Source organism: Lissotriton helveticus, chromosome 6 (assembly GCF_964261635.1).
Source record: "Lissotriton helveticus chromosome 6, aLisHel1.1, whole genome shotgun sequence".
NCBI classification, from domain to species: domain Eukaryota; kingdom Metazoa; phylum Chordata; class Amphibia; order Caudata; family Salamandridae; genus Lissotriton; species Lissotriton helveticus.
This window is the reverse complement of record NC_136067.1, coordinates 1,087,386,355-1,087,398,320: the sequence shown is the minus strand read 5'-3', so window position 1 is coordinate 1,087,398,320 and position 11,966 is coordinate 1,087,386,355. Positions and strand designations below refer to the sequence as shown.

The following is an 11,966-nucleotide window of genomic DNA, read 5'->3' as shown; positions in this document are numbered from 1 at the left end:
AAGAGAAAGAAAAGTCCCAGAAGTCCAGCAGGCTTCCTTGTAAAATGCTGCTGGACATAGAGCGCACCTTCTTTACTGCAAGGCAAATACATTAAAAATGTTGAGGAGAGACAATTTAAAAATACATATTACATGACACAGGACTGGAACCTGCTTTATTATTTCAATAAGTCTTGAAAACAAAGAAGATTTCTCTCCTAAAAGCTGTTAAAAATATGGAACGCTTCACGAATTTGCGTGTCATCCTTGCGCAGGGGCTATGCTAATCTTCTCTGTATCGTTCCAATTTTAGTATATGTGCTGCTGAAGCGAGCACACTTTATTGATGAACTGACAATGTTTATAAACTCTCTAAATCCACAGTCTCTAGACATAGGGTGGCCTGGCAGAGATGCTCAGATGGCCAGTAAGCATTCAAATCTGAGCCAATGGGCAAAAATGTATGAAGAGTAGCAATCCATTATTCTTCACTGCATTCATGGTCCAAGACTTCACACACCGTAAGTATGTAGATTATGCCAGGGTTGCAAAGGCTCATGGTTTGGGCTACAGACAAGGAGCATTGTGACATCACGCTGCCTGTGGAACGTTGATATTAAAGGCGAAACAGCTGCACAGTAGGTTAGGTGAAGTGCTCTGAGTGTGGAAAGGCAGCATGCTTGGGTCCCTGGACAAGGTGAGCCTACGACAAGGTGTCTGAATTTTAACCCCTATTGTAATATTAAACTCCCTTTTGTTGTACCCGCCTACTTACTAAGGAGTTCACAAGCTCAGCCCCACACAGACCTGGAGCTGATTATGTTAACCCAGAGTATTTAAGAAACTGAGCCTGATCTAAAAGATTTTCTTGGATCTAGGACCATTTTGCCTAGCTTTTAGGTCCTTCCTTCTCCTAAAGTCCTTTGTACAACTTAGGAAAACCTCATAGAACAGACTTTCAGGTGGTCAGATGGGTTTCCTTGTGCCTTCACACACACACACACACACACACACACGCTTTCTAGCCCTCTTAAGGACAACAAGATAGGTGCAAATACATAGGGCCAGTGGCGCAATGGATAACGCGTCTGACTACGGATCAGAAGATTGTAGGTTCGACTCCTATCTGGCTCGGAAGGGTTGTAGGTCTCTTTTTCATTATGTTCCTGTGGTATTCTTATTTACCTCAGACTTAATGTAGGTTCAATATTCTCCAGCAGGACTCATCCAGCAGTTGTTCCACGGTAGAGCTGCAGTAATAGGACCACGGCTAGTTAAACGTTTCCCATTTGCTGCTGGACTCTACATGACGGCCGTCACGTGGTGTGCTGCTTTTGTATTTCAACATGGGTCCCTGATTCTCTTAACTACATAAAAAAGCTTGTTGACAAAAGTGTGTGTGCGCGCGAGGGTCTGTGGACGCAGGCAGGTGTGTGCAATTGAATGCTTACCCATTTACATTTGTGAGAGGGACAAACCAACTCCTTGTGGGCTGCAGGCTTACAACTGGTAGCCCCAGTAGCCAGGCAGAACCACAGTTAAGGAGAGAGAGGAAGTTGGTCCATTATTAGAGAAGAACCATGAGCATCTTGCCCTGCTACCTTCTTCCCCTCTCAGCCACGATCGGCCAAGACCTCTCTATTAGGGCGGAGGGTGAACATTTCTTGGACCTCAGAAACTTAGGGATGTAGACCCAATATGTCCTCCAAGCGCCTAGAGACCTGGTGCCCAATCTGGCGTGGTGTTTTTCAGCATACCCGACCAATCTGGTTGCAAGGCAGATTTTAACAGTACTGCTGAAAAGGGACTCCCAGGCATCCCTGAGGCCATCATTTGCATAGGCCCTGCCCTTCTCTTTATCCTGCTTCCCACAAAGCAACTCATCACTAGCAGCAGTATAGATTTGGAGGTGGTGAAGAATAATGACAGGGAGGCTGAAAAAGAGAAAGAAAAGTCCCAGAAGTCCAGCAGGCTTCCTTGTAAAATGCTGCTGGACATAGAGCGCACCTTCTTTACTGCAAGGCAAATACATTAAAAATGTTGAGGAGAGACAATTTAAAAATACATATTACATGACACAGGACTGGAACCTGCTTTATTATTTCAATAAGTCTTGAAAACAAAGAAGATTTCTCTCCTAAAAGCTGTTAAAAATATGGAACGCTTCACGAATTTGCGTGTCATCCTTGCGCAGGGGCCATGCTAATCTTCTCTGTATCGTTCCAATTTTAGTATATGTGCTGCCGAAGCGAGCACACTGTATTGATGAACTGACAATGTTTATAAACTCTCTAAATCCACAGTCTCTAGACATAGGGTGGCCTGGCAGAGATGCTCAGATGGCCAGTAAGCATTCAAATCTGAGCCAATGGGCAAAAATGTATGAAGAGTAGCAATCCATTATTCTTCACTGCATTCATGGTCCAAGACTTCACACACCGTAAGTATGTAGATTATGCCAGGGTTGCAAAGGCTCATGGTTTGGGCTACAGACAAGGAGCATTGTGACATCACGCTGCCTGTGGAACTTTGATATTAAAGGCGAAACAGCTGCACAGTAGGTTAGGTGAAGTGCTCTGAGTGTGGAAAGGCAGCATGCTTGGGTCCCTGGACAAGGTGAGCCTACGACAAGGTGTCTGAATTTTAACCCCTATTGTAATATTAAACTCCCTTTTGTTGTACCCGCCTACTTACTAAGGAGTTCACAAGCTCAGCCCCACACAGACCTGGAGCTGATTATGTTAACCCAGAGTATTTAAGAAACTGAGCCTGATCTAAAAGATTTTCTTGGATCTAGGACCATTTTGCCTAGCTTTTAGGTCCTTCCTTCTCCTAAAGTCCTTTCTACAACTTAGGAAAACCTCATAGAACAGACTTTCAGGTGGTCAGATGGGTTTCCTTGTGCCTTCACACACACACACACACACACACACGCTTTCTAGCCCTCTTAAGGACAACAAGATAGGTGCAAATACATAGGGCCAGTGGTGCAATGGATAACGCGTCTGACTACGGATCAGAAGATTGTAGGTTCGACTCCTATCTGGCTCGGAAGGGTTGTAGGTCTCTTTTTCATTATGTTCCTGTGGTATTCTTATTTACCTCAGACTTAATGTAGGTTCAATATTCTCCAGCAGGACTCATCCAGCAGTTGTTCCACGGTAGAGCTGCAGTAATAGGACCACGGCTAGTTAAACGTTTCCCATTTGCTGCTGGACTCTACATGACGGCCGTCACATGGTGTGCTGCTTTTGTATTTCAACATGGGTCCCTGATTCTCTTAACTACATAAAAAAGCTTGTTGACAAAAGTGTGTGTGCGCGCGAGGGTCTGTGGACGCAGGCAGGTGTGTGCAATTGAATGCTTACCCATTTACATTTGTGAGAGGGACAAACCAACTCCTTGTGGGCTGCAGGCTTACAACTGGTAGCCCCAGTAGCCAGGCAGAACCACAGTTAAGGAGAGAGAGGAAGTTGGTCCATTATTAGAGAAGAACCATGAGCACTTGCCCTGCTACCTTCTTCCCCTCTCAGCCACGATCGGCCAAGACCTCTCTATTAGGGTGGAGGGTGAACATTTCTTGGACCTCAGAAACTGAGGGATGTAGACCCAATATGTCCTCCAAGCGCCTAGACACCTGGTGACCAATCTGGCATGGTGTTTTTCAGCATACCTGACCAATCTGGTTGCAAGGCAGATTTTAACAGTACTGCTGAAAAGGGACTCCCAGGCATCCCTGAGGCCATCATTTGCATAGGCCCTGCCCTTCTCTTTATCCTGCTTCCCACAAAGCAACTCATCACTGGCAGCAGTATAGATTTGGAGGTGGTGAAGAATAATGACAGGGAGGCTGAAAAAGAGAAAGAAAAGTCCCAGAAGTCCTGCAGGCTTCCTTGCTAAATGCTGCTGGACATAGAGCGCACCTTCTTTACTGCAAGGCAAATACATTAAAAATGTTCAGGAGAGACAATTTAAAAATACATATTACATGACACAGGACTGGAACCTGCTTTATTATTTCAATTAGTCTTGAAAACAAAGAAGATTTCTCTCCTAAAAGCTGTTAAAAATATGGAACGCTTCACGAATTTGCGTGTCATCCTTGCGCAGGGGCCATGCTAATCTTCTCTGTATCGTTCCAATTTTAGTATATGTGCTGCCGAAGCGAGCACACTTTATTGATGAACTGACAATGTTTATAAACTCTCTAAATCTACAGTCTCTAGACATAGGGTGGCCTGGCAGAGATGCTCAGGTGGCCAGTAAGCATTCAAATCTGAGCCAATGGGCAAAAATGTATGAAGAGTAGCAATCCATTATTCTTCACTGCATTCGTGGTCCAAGACTTCACACACCGTAAGTATGTAGATTATGCCAGGGTTGCAAAGGCTCATGGTTTGGGCTACAGACAAGGAGCACTGTGACATCACGCTGCCTGTGGAACTTTGATAATAAAGGCGAAACAGCTGCACAGTAGGTTAGGTGAAGTGCTCTGAGTGTGGAAAGGCAGCATGCTTGGGTCCCTGGACAAGGTGAGCCTACGACAAGGTATCAGAATTTTAACCCGTATTGTAATATTAAACTCCTTTTTGTTGTACCCGCCTACTTACTAAGGAGTTCACAAGCTCAGCCCCACACAGACCTGGAGCTGATTATGTTAACGCAGACTATTTAAGAAACTGAGCCTGATCTAAAAGATTTTCTTGGATCTAGGACCATTTTGCCTAGCTTTTAGGTCCTTCCTTCTCCTAAAGTCCTTTGTACAACTTAGGAAAACCTCACAGAACAGACTTTCAGGAGGTCAGATGGGTTTCCTTGTGCCTTCACACACACACACACACACACACACACACACACGCTTTCTAGCCTTCTTAAGGACAAAAAGATGGGTGTGAACACATAGGGCCAGTGGCGCAATGGATAACGCGTCTGACTACGGATCAGAAGATTGTAGGTTCGACTCCTATCTGGCTCGGAAGGGTTGTGGGTCTCTTTTTCATTATGTTCCTGTGGTATTCTTATTTACCTCAGACTTGTTATAGGTTCAATATTCTCCAGCAGGGCTCATCCAGCAGTTGTTCCACGGTAGAGCTGCAGTATTAGGACCACGGCTAGTTAAACGTTTCCCATTTGCTGCTTGACTCTACGTGACGGCCGTCACGTGGTGTGCTGCTTTTGTATTTCAACATGGGTCCCTGATTCTCTTAACTACATAAAAAAGCTTGTTGACAAAAGTGTGTGTGCGCGAGGGTCTGTGGACGCAGGCAGGTGTGTGCAATTGAATGCTTACCCATTTACATTTGTGAGAGGGACAAACCAACTCCTTGTGGGCTGCAGGCTTACAACTGGTAGCCCCAGTAGCCAGGCAGAACCACAGTTAAGGAGAGAGAGGAAGTTGGTCCATTATTAGAGAAGAACCATGAGCATCTTGCCCTGCTACCTTCTTCCCCTCTCAGCCACGATCGGCCAAGACCTCTCTATTAGGGTGGAGGGTGAACATTTCTTGGACATCAGAAACTGAGGGATGTAGACCCAATATGTCCTCCAAGCGCCTAGAGACCTGGTGACCAATCTGGCATGATGTTTTTCAGCATACCTGACCAATCTGGTTGCAAGGCAGATTTTAACAGTACTGCTGAAAAGGGACTCCCAGGCATCCCTGAGGCCATCATTTGCATAGGCCCTGCCCTTCTCTTTATCCTGCTTCCCACAAAGCAACTCATCACTGGCAGCAGTATAGATTTGGAGGTGGTGAAGAATAATGACAGGGAGGCTGAAAAAGAGAAAGAAAAGTCCCAGAAGTCCTGCAGGCTTCCTTGCTAAATGCTGCTGGACATAGAGCGCACCTTCTTTACTGCAAGGCAAATACATTAAAAATGTTGAGGAGAGACAATTTAAAAATACATATTACATGACACAGGACTGGAACCTGCTTTAATATTTCAATTAGTCTTGAAAACAAAGAAGATTTCTCTCCTAAAAGCTGTTAAAAATATGGAACGCTTCACGAATTTGCGTGTCATCCTTGCGCAGGGGCCATGATAATCTTCTCTGTATCGTTCCAATTTTAGTATATGTGCTGCCGAAGCGAGCACACTTTATTGATGAACTGACAATGTTTATAAACTCTCTAAATCTACAGTCTCTAGACATAGGGTGGCCTGGCAGAGATGCTCAGATGGCCAGTAAGCATTCAAATCTGAGCCAATGGGCAAAAATGTATGAAGAGTAGCAATCCATTATTCTTCACTGCATTCGTGGTCCAAGACTTCACACACCGTAAGTATGTAGATTATGCCAGGGTTGCAAAGGCTCATGGTTTGGGCTACAGACAAGGAGCATTGTGACATCACGCTGCCTGTGGAACTTTGATATTAAAGGCGAAACAGCTGCACAGTAGGTTAGGTGAAGTGCTCTGAGTGTGGAAAGGCAGCATGCTTGGGTCCCTGGACAAGGTGAGCCTACGACAAGGTGTCTGAATTTTAACCCGTATTGTAATATTAAACTCCTTTTTGTTGTACCCGCCTACTTACTAAGGAGTTCACAAGCTCAGCCCCACACAGACCTGGAGCTGATTATGTTAACGCAGACTATTTAAGAAACTGAGCCTGATTTAAAGATTTTCTTGGATCTAGGACCATTTTGCCTAGCTTTTAGGTCCTTCCTTCTCCTAAAGTCCTTTGTACAACTTAGGAAAACCTCACAGAACAGACTTTCAGGAGGTCAGATGGGTTTCCTTGTGCCTTCACACACACACACACACACACACACACACACACACACACACGCTTTCTAGCCTTCTTAAGGACAAAAAGATGGGTGTGAACACATAGGGCCAGTGGTGCAATGGATAACGCGTCTGACTACGGATCAGAAGATTGTAGGTTCGACTCCTGTCTGGCTCGGAAGGGTTGTGGGTCTCTTTTTCATTATGTTCCTGTGGTATTCTTATTTACCTCAGACTTGTTATAGGTTCAATATTCTCCAGCAGGGCTCATCCAGCAGTTGTTCCACGGTAGAGCTGCAGTATTAGGACCACGGCTAGTTAAACGTTTCCCATTTGCTGCTGGACTCTACGTGACGGCCGTCACGTGGTGTGCTGCTTTTGTATTTCAACATGGGTCCCTGATTCTCTTAACTACATAAAAAAGCTTGTTGACAAAAGTGTGTGTGCGCGAGGGTCTGTGGACGCAGGCAGGTGTGTGCAATTGAATGCTTACCCATTTACATTTGTGAGAGGGACAAACCAACTCCTTGTGGGCTGCAGGCTTACAACTGGTAGCCCCAGTAGCCAGGCAGAACCACAGTTAAGGAGAGAGAGGAAGTTGGTCCATTATTAGAGAAGAACCATGAGCATCTTGCCCTGCTACCTTCTTCCCCTCTCAGCCACGATCGGCCACGATCGGCCAAGACCTCTCTATTAGGGTGGAGGGTGAACATTTCTTGGACCTCAGAAACTGAGGGATGTAGACCCAATATGTCCTCCAAGCGCCTAGAGACCTGGTGACCAATCTGGCATGGTGTTTTTCAGTATACCCAACCAATCTGGTTGCAAGGCAGATTTTAACAGTACTGCTGAAAAGGGACTCCCAGGCATCCCTGAGGCCATCATTTGCATAGGCCCTGCCCTTCTCTTTATCCTGCTTCCTACAAAGCAACTCATCACTGGCAGCAGTATAGATTTGGAGGTGGTGAAGAATAATGACAGGGAGGCTGAAAAAGAGAAAGAAAAGTCCCAGAAGTCCTGCAGGCTTCCTTGCTAAATGCTGCTGGACATAGAGCGCACCTTCTTTACTGCAAGGCAAATACATTCAAAATGTTGAGGAGAGACAATTTAAAAATACATATTACATGACACAGGACTGGAACCTGCTTTATTATTTCAATTAGTCTTGAAAACAAAGAAGATTTCTCTCCTAAAAGCTGTTAAAAATATGGAACGCTTCACGAATTTGCGTGTCATCCTTGCGCAGGGGCCATGCTAATCTTCTCTGTATCGTTCCAATTTTAGTATATGTGCTGCAGAAGCGAGCACACTTTATTGATGAACTGACAATGTTTATAAACTCTCTAAATCTACAGTCTCTAGACATAGGGTGGCCTGGCAGAGATGCTCAGATGGCCAGTAAGCATTCAAATCTGGGCCAATGGGCAAAAATGTATGAAGAGTAGCAATCCATTATTCTTCACTGCATTCGTGGTCCAAGACTTCACACACCGTAAGTATGTAGATTATGCCAGGGTTGCAAAGGCTCATGGTTTGGGCTACAGACAAGGAGCATTGTGACATCACGCTGCCTGTGAAACTTTGATATTAAAGGCGAAACAGCTGCACAGTAGGTTAGGTGAAGTGCTCTGAGTGTGGAAAGGCAGCATGCTTGGGACCCTGGACAAGGTGAGCCTACGACAAGGTGTCTGAATTTTAACCCGTATTGTAATATTAAACTCCTTTTTGTTGTACCCGCCTACTTACTAAGGAGTTCACAAGCTCAGCCCCACACAGACCTGGAGCTTATTATGTTAACGCAGACTATTTAAGAAACTGAGCGTGATCTAAAAGATTTTCTTGGATCTAGGACCATTTTGCCTAACTTTTAGGTCCTTCCTTCTCCTAAAGTCCTTTGTACAACTTAGGAAAACCTCACAGAACAGACTTTCAGGAGGTCAGATGGGTTTCCTTGTGCCTTCACACACACACACACACACACACTTTCTAGCCCTCTTAAGGACAAAAAGATGGGTGTGAATACATAGGGCCAGTGGCGCAATGGATAACGCGTCTGACTACGGATCAGAAGATTGTAGGTTCGACTCCTATCTGGCTCGGAAGGGTTGTAAGTCTCTTTTTCATTATGTTCCTGTGGTATTCTTATTTACCTCAGACTTGTTGTAGGTTCAATATTCTCCAGCAGGGCTCATCCAGCAGTTGTTCCACGGTAGAGCTGCAGTATTAGGACCACGGCTAATTAAACGTTTCCCATTTGCTGCTGGACTCTACGTGACGGCCGTCACGTGGTGTGCTGCTTTTGTATTTCAACATGGGTCCCTGATTCTCTTAACTACATAAAAAAGCTTGTTGACAAAAGTGTGTGTGCGCGCGAGGGTCTGTGGACGCAGGCAGGTGTGTGCAATTGAATGCTTACCCATTTACATTTGTGAGAGGGACAAACCAACTCCTTGTGGGCTGCAGGCTTACAACTGGTAGCCCCAGTAGCCAGGCAGAACCACAGTTAAGGAGAGAGAGAGGAAGTTGGTCCATTATTAGAGAAGAACCATGAGCATCTTGCCCTGCTACCTTCTTCCCCTCTCAGCCACGATCGGCCACGATCGGCCAAGACCTCTCTATTAGGGTGGAGGGTGAACATTTCTTGGACCTCAGAAACTGAGGGATGTAGACCCAATATGTCCTCCAAGCGCCTAGAGACCTGGTGCCCAATCTGGCATGGTGTTTTTCAGCATACCCGACCAATCTGGTTGCAAGGCAGATTTTAACAGTACTGCTGAAAAGGGACTCCCAGGCATCCCTGAGGCCATCATTTGCATAGGCCCTGCCCTTCTCTTTATCCTGCTTCCCACAAAGCAACTCATCACTGGCAGCAGTATAGATTTGGAGGTGGTGAAGAATAATGACAGGGAGGCTGAAAAAGAGAAAGAAAAGTCCCAGAAGTCCTGCAGGCTTCCTTGCTAAATGCTGCTGGACATAGAGCGCACCTTCTTTACTGCAAGGCAAATACATTAAAAATGTTGAGGAGAGACAATTTAAAAATACATATTACATGACACAGGACTGGAACCTGCTTTAATATTTCAATTAGTCTTGAAAACAAAGAAGATTTCTCTCCTAAAAGCTGTTAAAAATATGGAACGCTTCACAAATTTGCGTGTCATCCTTGCGCAGGGGCCATGCTAATCTTCTCTGTATCGTTTCAATTTTAGTATATGTGCTGCCGAAGCGAGCACACTTTATTGATGAACTGACACGTTTATAAACTCTCTAAATCTACAGTCTCTAGACATAGGGTGGCCTGGCAGAGATGCTCAGATGGCCAGTAAGCATTCAAATCTGAGCCAATGGGCAAAAATGTATGAAGAGTAGCATTCCATTATTCTTCACTGCATTCGTGGTCCAAGACTTCACACACCGTAAGTATGTAGATCATGCCAGGGTTGCAAAGGCTCATGGTTTGGGCTACAGACAAGGAGCATTGTGACATCACGCTGCCTGTGGAACTTTGATATTAAAGGCGAAACAGCTGCACAGTAGGTTAGGTGAAGTGCTCTGAGTGTGGAAAGGCAGCATGCTTGGGTCCCTGGACAAGGTGAGCCTACGACAAGGTGTCTGAATTTTAACCCGTATTGTAATATTAAACTCCTTTTTGTTGTACCGGCCTACTTACTAAGGAGTTCACAAGCTCAGCCCCACACAGACCTGGAGCTGATTATGTTAACGCAGACTATTTAAGAAACTGAGCGTGATCTAAAAGATTTTCTTGGATCTAGGACCATTTTGCCTAACTTTTAGGTCCTTCCTTCTCCTAAAGTCCTTTGTACAACTTAGGAAAACCTCACAGAACAGACTTTCAGGAGGTCAGATGGGTTTCCTTGTGCCTTCACACACACACACACACACACACTTTCTAGCCCTCTTAAGGACAAAAAGATGGGTGTGAATACATAGGGCCAGTGGCGCAATGGATAACGCGTCTGACTACGGACCAGAAGATTGTAGGTTCGACTCCTATCTGGCTCGGAAGGGTTGTAAGTCTCTTTTTCATTATGTTCCTGTGGTATTCTTATTTACCTCAGACTTGTTGTAGGTTCAATATTCTCCAGCAGGGCTCATCCAGCAGTTGTTCCACGGTAGAGCTGCAGTATTAGGACCACGGCTAGTTAAACGTTTCCCATTTGCTGCTGGACTCTACGTGACGGCCGTCACGTGGTGTGCTGCTTTTGTATTTCAACTTGGGTCCCTGATTCTCTTAACTACATAAAAAAGCTTGTTGACAAAAGTGTGTGTGCGCGAGGGTCTGTGGACGCAGGCAGCTTTGTGCAATTGAATGCTTACCCATTTACATTTGTGAGAGGGACAAACCAACTCCTTGTGGGTTGCAGGCTTACAACTGGTAGCCCCAGTAGCCAGGCAGAACCACAGTTAAGGAGAGAGAGGAAGTTGGTCCATTATTAGAGAAGAACCATGAGCATCTTGCCCTGCTACCTTCTTCCCCTCTCAGCCACGATCGGCCACGATCTCTCTATTAGGGTGGAGGGTGAACATTTCTTGGACCTCAGAAACTGAGGGATGTAGACCCAATATGTCCTCCAAGCGCCTAGAGACCTGGTGCCCAATCTGGCATGGTGTTTTTCAGCATACCCGACCAATCTGGTTGCAAGGCAGATTTTAACAGTACTGCTGAAAAGGGACTCCCAGGCATCCCTGAGGCCATCATTTGCATAGGCCCTGCCCTTCTCTTTATCCTGCTTCCCACAAAGCAACTCATCACTGGCAGCAGTATAGATTTGGAGGTGGTGAAGAATAATGACAGGGAGGCTGAAAAAGAGAAAGAAAAGTCCCAGAAGTCCTGCAGGCTTCCTTGCTAAATGCTGCTGGACATAGAGCGCACCTTCTTTACTGCAAGGCAAATACATTAAAAATGTTGAGGAGAGACAATTTAAAAATACATATTACATGACACAGGACTGGAACCTGCTTTAATATTTCAATTAGTCTTGAAAACAAAGAAGATTTCTCTCCTAAAAGCTGTTAAAAATATGGAACGCTTCACAAATTTGCGTGTCATCCTTGCGCAGGGGCCATGCTAATCTTCTCTGTATCGTTTCAATTTTAGTATATGTGCTGCCGAAGCGAGCACACTTTATTGATGAACTGACACGTTTATAAACTCTCTAAATCTACAGTCTCTAGACATAGGGTGGCCTGGCAGAGATGCTCAGATGGCCAGTAAGCATTCAAATCTGAGCCAATGGGC

At 45.2% G+C, this 11,966-nt stretch overlaps 13 non-coding genes across 13 annotated transcripts; 6 read left to right on the top strand and 7 right to left on the bottom strand.

Annotated features, from left to right (window-relative positions):
• Positions 1–209: 209 nt before the first annotated feature.
• Positions 210–316, bottom strand: LOC144765028 (U6 spliceosomal RNA). Its single transcript, XR_013597045.1, has one exon. It is a non-coding gene; the product is annotated as a U6 spliceosomal RNA (small nuclear RNA).
• A 724-nt stretch (positions 317–1,040) lies between these two features.
• Positions 1,041–1,113, top strand: TRNAR-ACG (transfer RNA arginine (anticodon ACG)). Its single transcript has one exon. It is a non-coding gene; the product is annotated as a tRNA-Arg (tRNA).
• Positions 1,114–2,128: 1,015 nt separating this feature from the next.
• On the bottom strand, positions 2,129–2,235 carry LOC144764596 (U6 spliceosomal RNA). Its single transcript, XR_013596647.1, has one exon. It is a non-coding gene; the product is annotated as a U6 spliceosomal RNA (small nuclear RNA).
• A 722-nt stretch (positions 2,236–2,957) lies between these two features.
• On the top strand, positions 2,958–3,030 carry TRNAR-ACG (transfer RNA arginine (anticodon ACG)). Its single transcript has one exon. It is a non-coding gene; the product is annotated as a tRNA-Arg (tRNA).
• Positions 3,031–4,044: 1,014 nt separating this feature from the next.
• Positions 4,045–4,151, bottom strand: LOC144764595 (U6 spliceosomal RNA). The gene has a single exon (XR_013596646.1). It is a non-coding gene; the product is annotated as a U6 spliceosomal RNA (small nuclear RNA).
• A 730-nt stretch (positions 4,152–4,881) lies between these two features.
• Positions 4,882–4,954, top strand: TRNAR-ACG (transfer RNA arginine (anticodon ACG)). Its single transcript has one exon. It is a non-coding gene; the product is annotated as a tRNA-Arg (tRNA).
• A 1,013-nt stretch (positions 4,955–5,967) lies between these two features.
• Positions 5,968–6,074, bottom strand: LOC144765199 (U6 spliceosomal RNA). The gene has a single exon (XR_013597207.1). It is a non-coding gene; the product is annotated as a U6 spliceosomal RNA (small nuclear RNA).
• A 737-nt stretch (positions 6,075–6,811) lies between these two features.
• On the top strand, positions 6,812–6,884 carry TRNAR-ACG (transfer RNA arginine (anticodon ACG)). Its single transcript has one exon. It is a non-coding gene; the product is annotated as a tRNA-Arg (tRNA).
• A 1,023-nt stretch (positions 6,885–7,907) lies between these two features.
• On the bottom strand, positions 7,908–8,014 carry LOC144764887 (U6 spliceosomal RNA). Its single transcript, XR_013596913.1, has one exon. It is a non-coding gene; the product is annotated as a U6 spliceosomal RNA (small nuclear RNA).
• A 718-nt stretch (positions 8,015–8,732) lies between these two features.
• Positions 8,733–8,805, top strand: TRNAR-ACG (transfer RNA arginine (anticodon ACG)). The gene has a single exon. It is a non-coding gene; the product is annotated as a tRNA-Arg (tRNA).
• Positions 8,806–9,832: 1,027 nt separating this feature from the next.
• On the bottom strand, positions 9,833–9,939 carry LOC144764798 (U6 spliceosomal RNA). Its single transcript, XR_013596828.1, has one exon. It is a non-coding gene; the product is annotated as a U6 spliceosomal RNA (small nuclear RNA).
• A 717-nt stretch (positions 9,940–10,656) lies between these two features.
• Positions 10,657–10,729, top strand: TRNAR-ACG (transfer RNA arginine (anticodon ACG)). Its single transcript has one exon. It is a non-coding gene; the product is annotated as a tRNA-Arg (tRNA).
• A 1,013-nt stretch (positions 10,730–11,742) lies between these two features.
• LOC144764797 (U6 spliceosomal RNA) lies at positions 11,743–11,849 on the bottom strand. The gene has a single exon (XR_013596827.1). It is a non-coding gene; the product is annotated as a U6 spliceosomal RNA (small nuclear RNA).
• Between the last annotated feature and the right edge of the window lie 117 nt (positions 11,850–11,966).